Here is a 10233-nt window from a genome sequence, read left to right as displayed (position 1 = left end):
TGTGTTTCCATCTGCATTCTATCTCCTCTTCTGACCTCCATTATGAGAATGAGGAAGTGTCGCCCATTCTGTTATATGTCCCACTCTGGAGGCGATCCAAACGCATGTTGGAGAGTTTTTTCCTATTAATTAAAGAATAGAAAGAGACAAACAGCCCCGAAGTCTCTCTTGTTTTCTGAGAGGTCTCGACGGAAAATAAGATTTACACCAGCTGAAAAGGTAAACTCATTCCATCGGACTGAATTGGACTAGCGTACATCTTAGGGAAAGGTTTAGCTTCCTTTTTATTGGATCTGGTGCCTGGGGAGGAAAACCAGGGGTGTTCTGAATGGAAGGTAGAGAGGCAGGAACACTGACCTTGTGAGAGGACCACTAGCCCCTGCAGAGTGCTGAAGAAGGCCCACCAGGTGTACACAATCTTGCCCATGCAGCAAAACCCTTGCTAGAACAGGTTCCTGAAAGGAAAAAGGTGGAAAGAATAGGGAGGAGACAGATGACATAGTACACTCAATTTTTATTTGAGGATGTAAAGCCCATGGAAATGATTAGAAAACAATAAACAAAACTATGTTTATAGCTCGTTTCCTGAAATCTCACTATCCAGGGACAATGAATGGAGCCACGTTACCTGGGATGACTTGTCATTCCCTGGCTCTTAGCATCATTTCTCAGTGCATGACATTTGACTCCCCTCAGATACCCACCCAGGAAAATAACAAGCCCCTGGTAGGCATGTCCTGGGTGTTGATGAACAAGTCTGTCAGAATGACCCGATCGCATCTGTTACGTGTTTCCTCAGGCACCCATACGCACTAATGTCCTCTGCCCACAAAACTGCTTCAATATGTCTCATCATTCTCTACATCCGATTGCCACCTTGAGAGTCCTGATACCCTGGCAAAGATGTTCTCAAATACATTAGTGACTGTGAAGGAGTAAGGAGAATTTCTCTCATCTGGCTGGGTGCCAAGTAGTACTGAGTACCAGCCTCAGAGTCCTCAGTGAAAGATTCATCAGTTTCTGCCCGTAGCCCCTTTTACCACAGAGCTTAGACACAGTCCCCAGGGGCAGCAGACCTCGAGTGATGGTCCATGTTTATCTTTCTTCCTACTTCCTGTCAACTGACTTTCACAATCTGCACCCAGTGCAACATGTGCACAATCAACCTCGGATGCCAACCTGGGAAATGTGGGTTCTCCAGAGACCATGTGTTCCTGTCTCCCCACCCTTCCTCCACCATTTCCCCCAGCACCTAGTTTTGGGAAGGGAGTCATTTGGTTTGACTAATAAGTAAGAAACTTTCCTTCTGGTTTACAGTACAACTGCTTCTTGCTGGTGATCTGTACCTTCCTGGGAGGCTGCAAGAGGGAAACCAACTAAAATTCTTCGTATAACACGGCGCAGGGACTCACAAACAGTTCGGAAGCACCTCAAATGGTTAAACATAGTGTTACTGTATGGCCCGGCAATGCCACTCCTAGGTATATACCCAAGAGAAAGGAAAACATGTTCCTATCAACTTATATGTGAACGTTCATAGCAGCATTATTTATAATAGGCAAAAAGTAGACTCACTAAGGGGCGCCTGGGTGGCTCAGTTGGTTAAGTATCTGACTTCCACTCAGGTTGTGATCTCAGGGTCCTGGGATTGAGCCCCGCACCAGGCTCGAGTCTGCTTCTCCCTCTCTCTCTGCCCCTCCCCCTGCTTGTGCTCGCTCTCACTCTCTCTCTCTCAAATAAAAAAATAAAATATTAAAAAAAGAAAAAAAAGTAGATTCTTCAACTGATGAATTGACCTATTAAATAAGGGATAGTCACACAGTGGAATATTACTCAGCAGTATAAACAAGTGTAGTACTTATTATATTTATTCCAAAGAAATGTAGCACTGATACACACTACAATATACATAAACCTTGAAAACATTATGCTAAATGATAGGAGCCAATCACAAAAGTTCTATTAATATGAAATGCTCAGAAAAGGCAAATCTATAGAGATAGACAGTAGATAGTGGTTGCCTAGGGCTGGGGTGAGTGGCAGAACCATAGGTGACAACAAAGGGGCATGGAATTTTCTTTTGGGAGTAATGAGAATCTTCTAAAATTAACTGTGGTGATGGTTGCACAGCTCTGTGAAATGCTGAAAGCTATTGAATTGGACCCTTTAAGTGTGTAAACTGCACGGTATATAGATTACATGTCGATGTAACTATTAAAAAACTCATAATAGCCAAAAAGTAGATTAATCAACTGATGAATTGACTCTTGTTCCAAATGAATATAAAGAAAGCCAGCTCTTCTGTTGCCTTCTATTTTTAACCTCTAGGTTTGTTTTCATTGTATTGTACCCTTCTTATTACTAGCATTTAAAATATTGTTACTGCTTTTGTACTCAGCAGATAGGTTGGAGACCTCCCGTATCCTATTGTCTGAGTAGAGTATGGGTATGAAAATCAGGTCCTATATCATTTTATCTTTAAACACTGGTACCGAACAACCATTCATGGGCAAACTGGCTCCAAAGAAGAGTCCAAATGCAGAAGGAAATTTGACTCCATGTAGAAATCTAAATCTACATGCTTACAGGTTTAAGAGGACTGTGAATTTCTTAATTTGCAGAATATTATTTGACCACCATATGCAATTGTTGCAAATACTGTACTGATTCATGAGTGCTTCTTGAGCCAGGAATTAGAATAAGAAGAGAAGCACGAAGAGGGGCGACCTGTACTAGTATACTGGAAAATAATTCTTCATTTGGGCTGAAAGGAAGGCTTTGACCAGGTGGATAAATTTGCCTTTTCCCTAATCTAACCACTTCTGTTGCTCAGCTCCTCCCTGCAATCCAAACCTGTGTGTGTCTCTCAAATCAGCACCCTCCCAACACGAGACATTTGCACAATACAACTTCCTTCCTCATTGAGCAAAGAAGGTAAGACACAGAGACACATTTCCCCTGGGCTGGATGTTTAGGTTGTGCAAGTCCTGCTCTGCTCTAGGGTTAAGCACCAGATTCTGAGCAGCGGAGACACCACGTCTTCTTTTAAAAATTTACATTTTTGTGTGTGTCTATGAAATGCGGGACCCTCTAAAGCACAGGGCCAAAGCCAGGGGCCCCTCTTACCTCAGTCTAAGAGTAGTATTTATACCACTTATAGTACCACAAGTATTTGTACCATTTATAAAGGTATGTCACTTTATGACGACCAGGATAACAAATTGTGAAGTAAGAGAACCAATCAGAATTACAGACTTTTCCAAGTTGCAGGTTCCTCTCACTAGATACAACAATCATCTCAGGACTCAAAATAGCTCATGATACTCCTGTTGTTGGGAAAACCATATGTCAGTTTTGTTACACAAGAGTCTCTGCTTTCTGTAGTTTCAAGAATGGAGGGAGCCTTTCCCCTATCTACCTGACCACTCTTTCATCAAATCAACCATGAAAACCATACTCCCTAGGTTTTTATGATTATATACATCATGGCTAGAAGTTTTATAAAAATTAAAAAAAATCTCAGGATACTATCAGTCCTTCAGAGCTTGAAGCATAAATACATGAATTTATGAGATAGCCATTAAACAATATTACATGGGTTACTATTCCCATTTTACAGCTGGGAAAACTAAAGGATGGCCTTAGGCCTCACAGATCTAAACTGCACTCTGGTGCTTGGCGTCCTGTATTCGGTGTGGGGCAAAAAAAGGAAATTCAGACTCAGTGATTTGACTCATGGATCATCCCACAGCTAGTAAACTGACCACGCAAAATTCATCCAGGTCTCCTGTTGCAAATTGTCCCCCACAAGTAAATTTACTGCAAGAAACTACTTTTTACAAAATATTTCTGGATAGTCTTTCACATTGTGTGGTCCCAGAAACCCCTGTATCAGAATCTCCTGCAGGCTGTATTAAAAATGCAGTTTCCAGGGCGCCTGGGTGGCTCAGTTGGTTAAGCGGCTGCCTTCGGCTCAGGTCATGGTCCTGGAGTCCCTGGATCGAGTCCCACATCGGGCTCCCTGCTCGGCAGGGAGTCTGCTTCTCCCTCTGACCCTCCCCCCTCTCATATGCTCTCTCTCATTCTCTCTCTCTCAAATAAATAAATAAATAAATAAATAAATAAATAAATCTTTAAAAAAAAAAAAAATGCAGTTTCCAGGAGTTCTCAGGAGTCGGGTCCAAGATGGCAATGTAGGAAGACCCTGAACTCCATTCCTCCACCAGAACACAAATTACGCCTATTGATAGAACAATTTCCCTGAAGTACTGAGGGCTGATTGAAGAGCTACTGAATAACCAAAGGCAGGGAGAATGGCAAGAGAACAGCAAGAGACACTGCAGGGGAGGGCACCCACGCTGTCAATGGCAGTGGGGAGGGAGACACTGAGGGACGGAGAATGGAGAATGCATCCCTCTGTCCTGGCGCACAGAAAAAACGATGCGGTTTAAAAGAGCAACTAACATATGAAAGAGACAAGGGGAGAACTCAGCCCAGGAGCAGAGGAGCTATGGGAACCCTCTCTGGGACAGAGGGACTGTTACGTTCCCACTCTACCTTGAAGCCTAGATCGGAGCAGAGACTGGACACCATCATAGGCAGGTCCAGCTGTCACGGAGTTTGCAACCTCAACAAGCCCTGGGTCCACAAGCCCACACCAGCCCTGGTCTCACTGAGACACAGAAAAAAAGCCAGAGTTTTAAAAGCCAAAGAACTGTCCCCCTCCACCTTAAAAGCCCGGACTGGAACAGGGTCTGGATGCCATAAGTGGTGGGTTCAGGAACCACAGAGAGCTTTCAACTCAGCAAGCCTGGTGTCCACAAGCCCACAATAACCTCTGTGGTGCTGGGAGACAGAAAATAAGCCATGGGTATTTTTTCTTTTTTTGTTTTGTTTTGGTTTTAATTACAACTTTTTTCTTAATTTTTATTTTATCTTACTTTTTAATTTTTTTAAATTTGTCTTGTCTTGTTTTAATTTGTGTTCTTTTTGGTTTTATTTTATTCTCATTCATTTTTTTCTTTTCTGCTTTTTTCTCCTTTTCTTCTTTTCTTTTTCTATCATTATTATTAGTAGTAGTATCATTATTTTCTTCTCTCTGTAGAAAACCACTGTTTATTTTTTTCCTTCCAAGATTTTATTTAAATTCAATGTTAAATTCATTGACATACAGTGTAGTATTGGCTTCAGGAGTGGAATTTAGTGATTCATCACTTACATACAACACCCAGTGCTCATCCCAACACATGCCCTACTTAATGCCCAACACCCTTTTAGCGCATTCCCCCATCCTCCTCCCCTCCAGCAACCCTGTTTGTTCTCCATAGTTAGGAGTCTCTTATGGTTTGCCTCCCTCTCTGTTTTTATCTTATTTTATTTTTCTTTCCCTTCCCCTATATTCATCTTAAATTCCACATATGACTGAAATCATACGGTATTTGCCTTTCTCTGACTGACATTTCTAAAAAGGCACTGTTTAAAACAATGACTAGCATATACAGCCACAGCTCCAGCCAGCCAGCCAAAGACACCAAGAACACTATCTACAGAGGGGACACCATTCACAGGACCACTCCTTCAAGTTTAGGAGAAGTAGCCATTCCACCTAATCCACAGAAATAAACACAGAAGGTCAAGCAAAATGGGGAGACTGAGGGATATGCTCCAAAAAAGAAAAAAAAAAAAAAAAAAAAGAACAAGGGAAAAAAATCTCAGAAAAAGAACTAGGTGAAACAGGGATAAGAAACACACCTGATAAAGAATTTTTTTTAATTCTTTTAAGTAGCTCCAACATGGGGCTTGAACTCATGACCCTGATATTGAGGGTCACATGCTCTACTGACTGAGCCAGCTAGTATCCCACCTGATAAAGAATTTAAAGTAATTATTGTGTAGACGCTCACTGGGCTGGAGAAAGGAGTGGAAGAACTCAGTGAGATCTTCAATAAAAAGATAGAAAATATTAAAAAGAACCAGTCAGAGCTGAAGAATACAAGAACTGAAATATAAAACACACCAGAGAGAATCAGCAGTAGATGAGAGTGTATGCAGAAGAGTGTATCAGCCATCTGGAACACAGAGTAATGGAGAACACACAAGCTGCACAGCAAAACAAATTTTGAAAAATGAGGATAAATGAAGAGATCTCTTGGACAATATCAAGTAAACAAATTTTCACATTATAGCAGTCCCAGAAGAATTGAGAGAGAAAGGTGTGAAAACTTACTTGAAGAAATAATAACAGAAAACTTCCCTAACCTAGAGAAGGAAATAGACATCCAAGTCCAAGAAGCACAGAGAGTTCCAAACAAGATGAACCCAAGAAGGTCCACACCACCTTATATAATAATTAAAATGTCAAAAGTTAAAGATAAAAAGAGAATCTTAAAAGCAGCTGGACAGAAACAAAAAGTTACCTACAAGGGATAACCTATAAGGCTATCAGCTGATTTTTCAGCAGAAGTTTTGCAGGCCAGAAAGGAGTGGCATGATATATTCAAAGTGCTCAAAGGAAAAACCTACAACCAAGAATACTCTACCCGGCAAGGTTATCATACAGATTTGAAAGTGAGATAAAGAGTTTCCCAGACAAAAAGATAAAGGAATTTATCACCACTAAACCAGCATAACAGGAAATGTTAAAGAGACTTCTTTGAGTGGAAAAGAAATGGCCATGATTAGACATAAGAAAATTATGATTAAAAGATGTAAAACATGACAACATATACATAAAATGTAGAAAAGGGAAGAAAAGGGGAAGAAAAGGTGATAAAGAAAAAGAAAAAAAGTGTTTTTTTCTTTTTTCTTTTGTTTTTTGTTTTTTTTTTAGAATGTGTTTGAACTTAAATGACCATCAAATTAATATAGACTGCTATTTACTTAGGATGGGTTATATATGAACTTCATGGTAACCACAAACCCAAAAACTGTGATAGATACACAAAAAATAAAGGAAAGACAGCCAAACATAACACTATAGAAACTCATCATCCACAAAGAAAGAGCAAGAGAAGAAGGAACAAAGAAAATCTACAAAACACCCAGAAAACAAATTTTAAAATGGCAATAAGTACAGACCTGTCAATAATTACTTAAATGTAAATAGCTTAGGGGCACCTGGCTGGCTCAGTCAGTACAGCATGTGACTCTTAACCTCAGGGTCATCAGTTTAAGCCCTATGTTGGGTGTAGAAATTACTTAAAAGTAAATGCGCCAATCAAAAGACATAGGATGGTAGAATAGATAAAAAACAAGACTCACCTATGCTACCTATAAGAGACTCACCTCAGACCTAAAAACACATACAGACTGAAAAGGAAGGGATGGAAAAACATTCACCATGAAAATGGAAGGAGGAAAAAGCCAAGGTAGCAATACTTATATCAGACAAAACAAACTTTAAAATAAAGACTAAAAAAAAAACCCCAAAGAAACAAACAACAACAACAACAAAAAAAACACAGATTGTAACAAGACAAAGAAGGGCATTACATAATGATAAAAGGATCAATTCAACAGAAGGATATAACAATTGTAAATATCTACACACCCAACACTGGAGCACCTAAATACATAAAACAAATATGAATGGACATAAAGAGAGAAATTGATGGTGATACACCCGCTTACATCAAAGTATAGATCATCCAGACAGAAAATCAATAAGGAAACAATGTCTTTGAATGACACATTGGATCACATGGGCATAACAGGTATATACAGAACATTCCATCCAAAAACAACAGAACACACATTCTTTTCAAGTGTACACGGAACATTCTCCAGAATAAATCACATATAAGGCCATTAAACAAGCCTCAATCAATTTAAGAAGACTGAAATCATACCACGCATCTTTTCCAACCACAGTGGTATGAGACTAGAAATCAATCACAAGAAAAAAACTGGAAAAACCACAAACACATGGAGACTAAACAATATGACACTAAACAACGAATGGGTCAACAAAGAAATCAGAGAAGAAATTTAAAAAGTACATGGAGACAAATGAAAATGAAAACACAATGGTCCAAAATCTTTGGGGGACAGTAAAAGTGGTTCTAAGAGGGAAGTATATAGAGATACAGGCCTACCTCAAGAAACAAGAAAAAACTCAAATAAAGAATCTAACCTTACACCTAAAGGAACCAGAAAAAGAAGAAAGGCCAAAGTGAGTAGAAGAAAGGAAATAATAAAAATCAGAGCAGAAATAAATGACACAAAGACTAAAACAATAGAGAAAATCAATAAAATGAAGAGCTGGTTCTTTGAGAAGGTAACAAAATTGACAAACCCTCAGCCAGACCTATCAAGAAAAAAAAGAGAAAGGACCCAAATAAATAAAATCAGAAATGAGAGAGAAGTAACAACTGACACCACAGAAATACAAAGTAATATAAGAGAACACTATGAAAAATTATATGCTAACAAACTGGACAACCGAGAAGAAATGGATAAATTCCTAGAAACATACAATCTTCCAAAACTGAACCAGGAAGAAATAGAAAATCTGAACAGATCAATTACAACTAACAAAATTGAATTGGTAATCAGAAAACTACCAAAAAATAAAGGTCTAGGACCAGATGGACTCACAGGGGAATTCTACCAGACATTTAACGAAGAGTTAATACTTATTCCCCTCAAGCTATTCCCAAAAATAGAAGAGGAAGCAATGCTTCCAAATATATTCTATGAGGCCAGCATTACCCTGACACCACAACCAAAGACACCACAAAAACAGAAAACTATAGGCCAATATCCCTTATGAACATAGAAGCAAGAATCCTCAACAAAATATTAGCAAACTGCCTACAACAATACATTAAAAAGATCACTCACCACGATCTGGTGGAAGTTATTCCAGGGATGCAGGAATGGCTCAGTACTCAGAAATCAATTAACACTATACACCGCATCAATAAAATGAAGGATGGAAATCATCTGACCATCTCAACAGATGCAGAAAAAGCATTTGCAAGATTCAACATCCATGCATGATAAAAACTCTCAATAAAGTGTGTTTAGAAGGAATATACCTTAACATAGTAAAGGCCATATATGAAAAACCCACAGCTTGCTTACATCATACTTAATGGTGAAGAACTGAGAGCTTTTCCTCTAAGGTCAGGAACAAGACAAGGATGTCCACTCTCACCACTTTTACTCAACATGATACTGAAAGTCCTAGCCACAGCAATCAGACAAGTAAAAGAAATAAGAAGCATCCATGTTGGTAAGAAGAAGTTAAACTGTCACTATTTGCAGATGACATGATACTATACGTAGGAAATCCTAAAGACTCCACCAAAAAACTACTAGAAGTAATAAACAAATTCAGTAAAGTGGCAGGATACCAAATTAATATAGAAATGGGTGGCGTTTCTATACACAAAGAACAAAGTAGCAGAAAGGGAAATAACAAAAAAAACAAACACCATCTATAATTGCACCAAAAAGAATAAAATACCTAGGAATAAACTTAACCAAAGAGGTGAAAGTCCTGTACTCTGAAAACTACAAAACACTAGTGAAAGAAATTGAAGATGACACAAATGGAAAGACATTATATGCTCATGGATTGGAAGAATTAACATTGTTAAAATGTCCACATTACCCAAAGCAATCTACAGATTCGATGTAATCCCTATCAAAATACCAACAGCATTTTTCTTTTTTTTTTTTTTTGAAGATTTTATTTATTTATTTATTTGGGGGGGCAGGAGGGAGGGAGATAGAACACGAACAGGGGAGGGGTAGAGGGAGAAGCAGACGCCCCGTTAAACAGGGAGCCTGACAACAGGCTCTATCCCAGGCCCCTAGGATCATGACCTGAGCCGAAGGCAGATGCCACCCAGGTGTCCCCCCACAACAGCATTTTTCACAAAACTAAAACAAATATTACTAAAATTTGTGTGGAACCACAAAAGACCCCAAAGACCCAAAACAATCCTGAGAAAGAACAAAGCTGGAGGTACCACAATACCAGATTTCAAGATCTACTATAAATCTATAGTAATCCAAAGAGTATGGTACTGGCACAAAAATAGACACATAGATCAATGGAACAGAATAGAAACCCCAGAAATAAATCCACAATTATATGGTCAATTAATCTATAACAAAAGAGGCAAGAATATACAATGGGGAAAAGACAGTTTCTTCAACAAATGGTGCTGGGAAAAGTGGATAGCTACTTACAAAAGAATGAAGCTGGACCACCTACTTACACTA

This window comes from Phoca vitulina, unplaced genomic scaffold, assembly GCF_004348235.1.
Source record: "Phoca vitulina isolate PV1807 unplaced genomic scaffold, GSC_HSeal_1.0 scaffold43, whole genome shotgun sequence".
In the NCBI taxonomy this organism is placed as follows: Eukaryota; Metazoa; Chordata; class Mammalia; order Carnivora; family Phocidae; genus Phoca; species Phoca vitulina.
The sequence above is the reverse complement of the archived record's forward strand: the minus strand, read 5'-3'. Positions refer to the sequence as shown.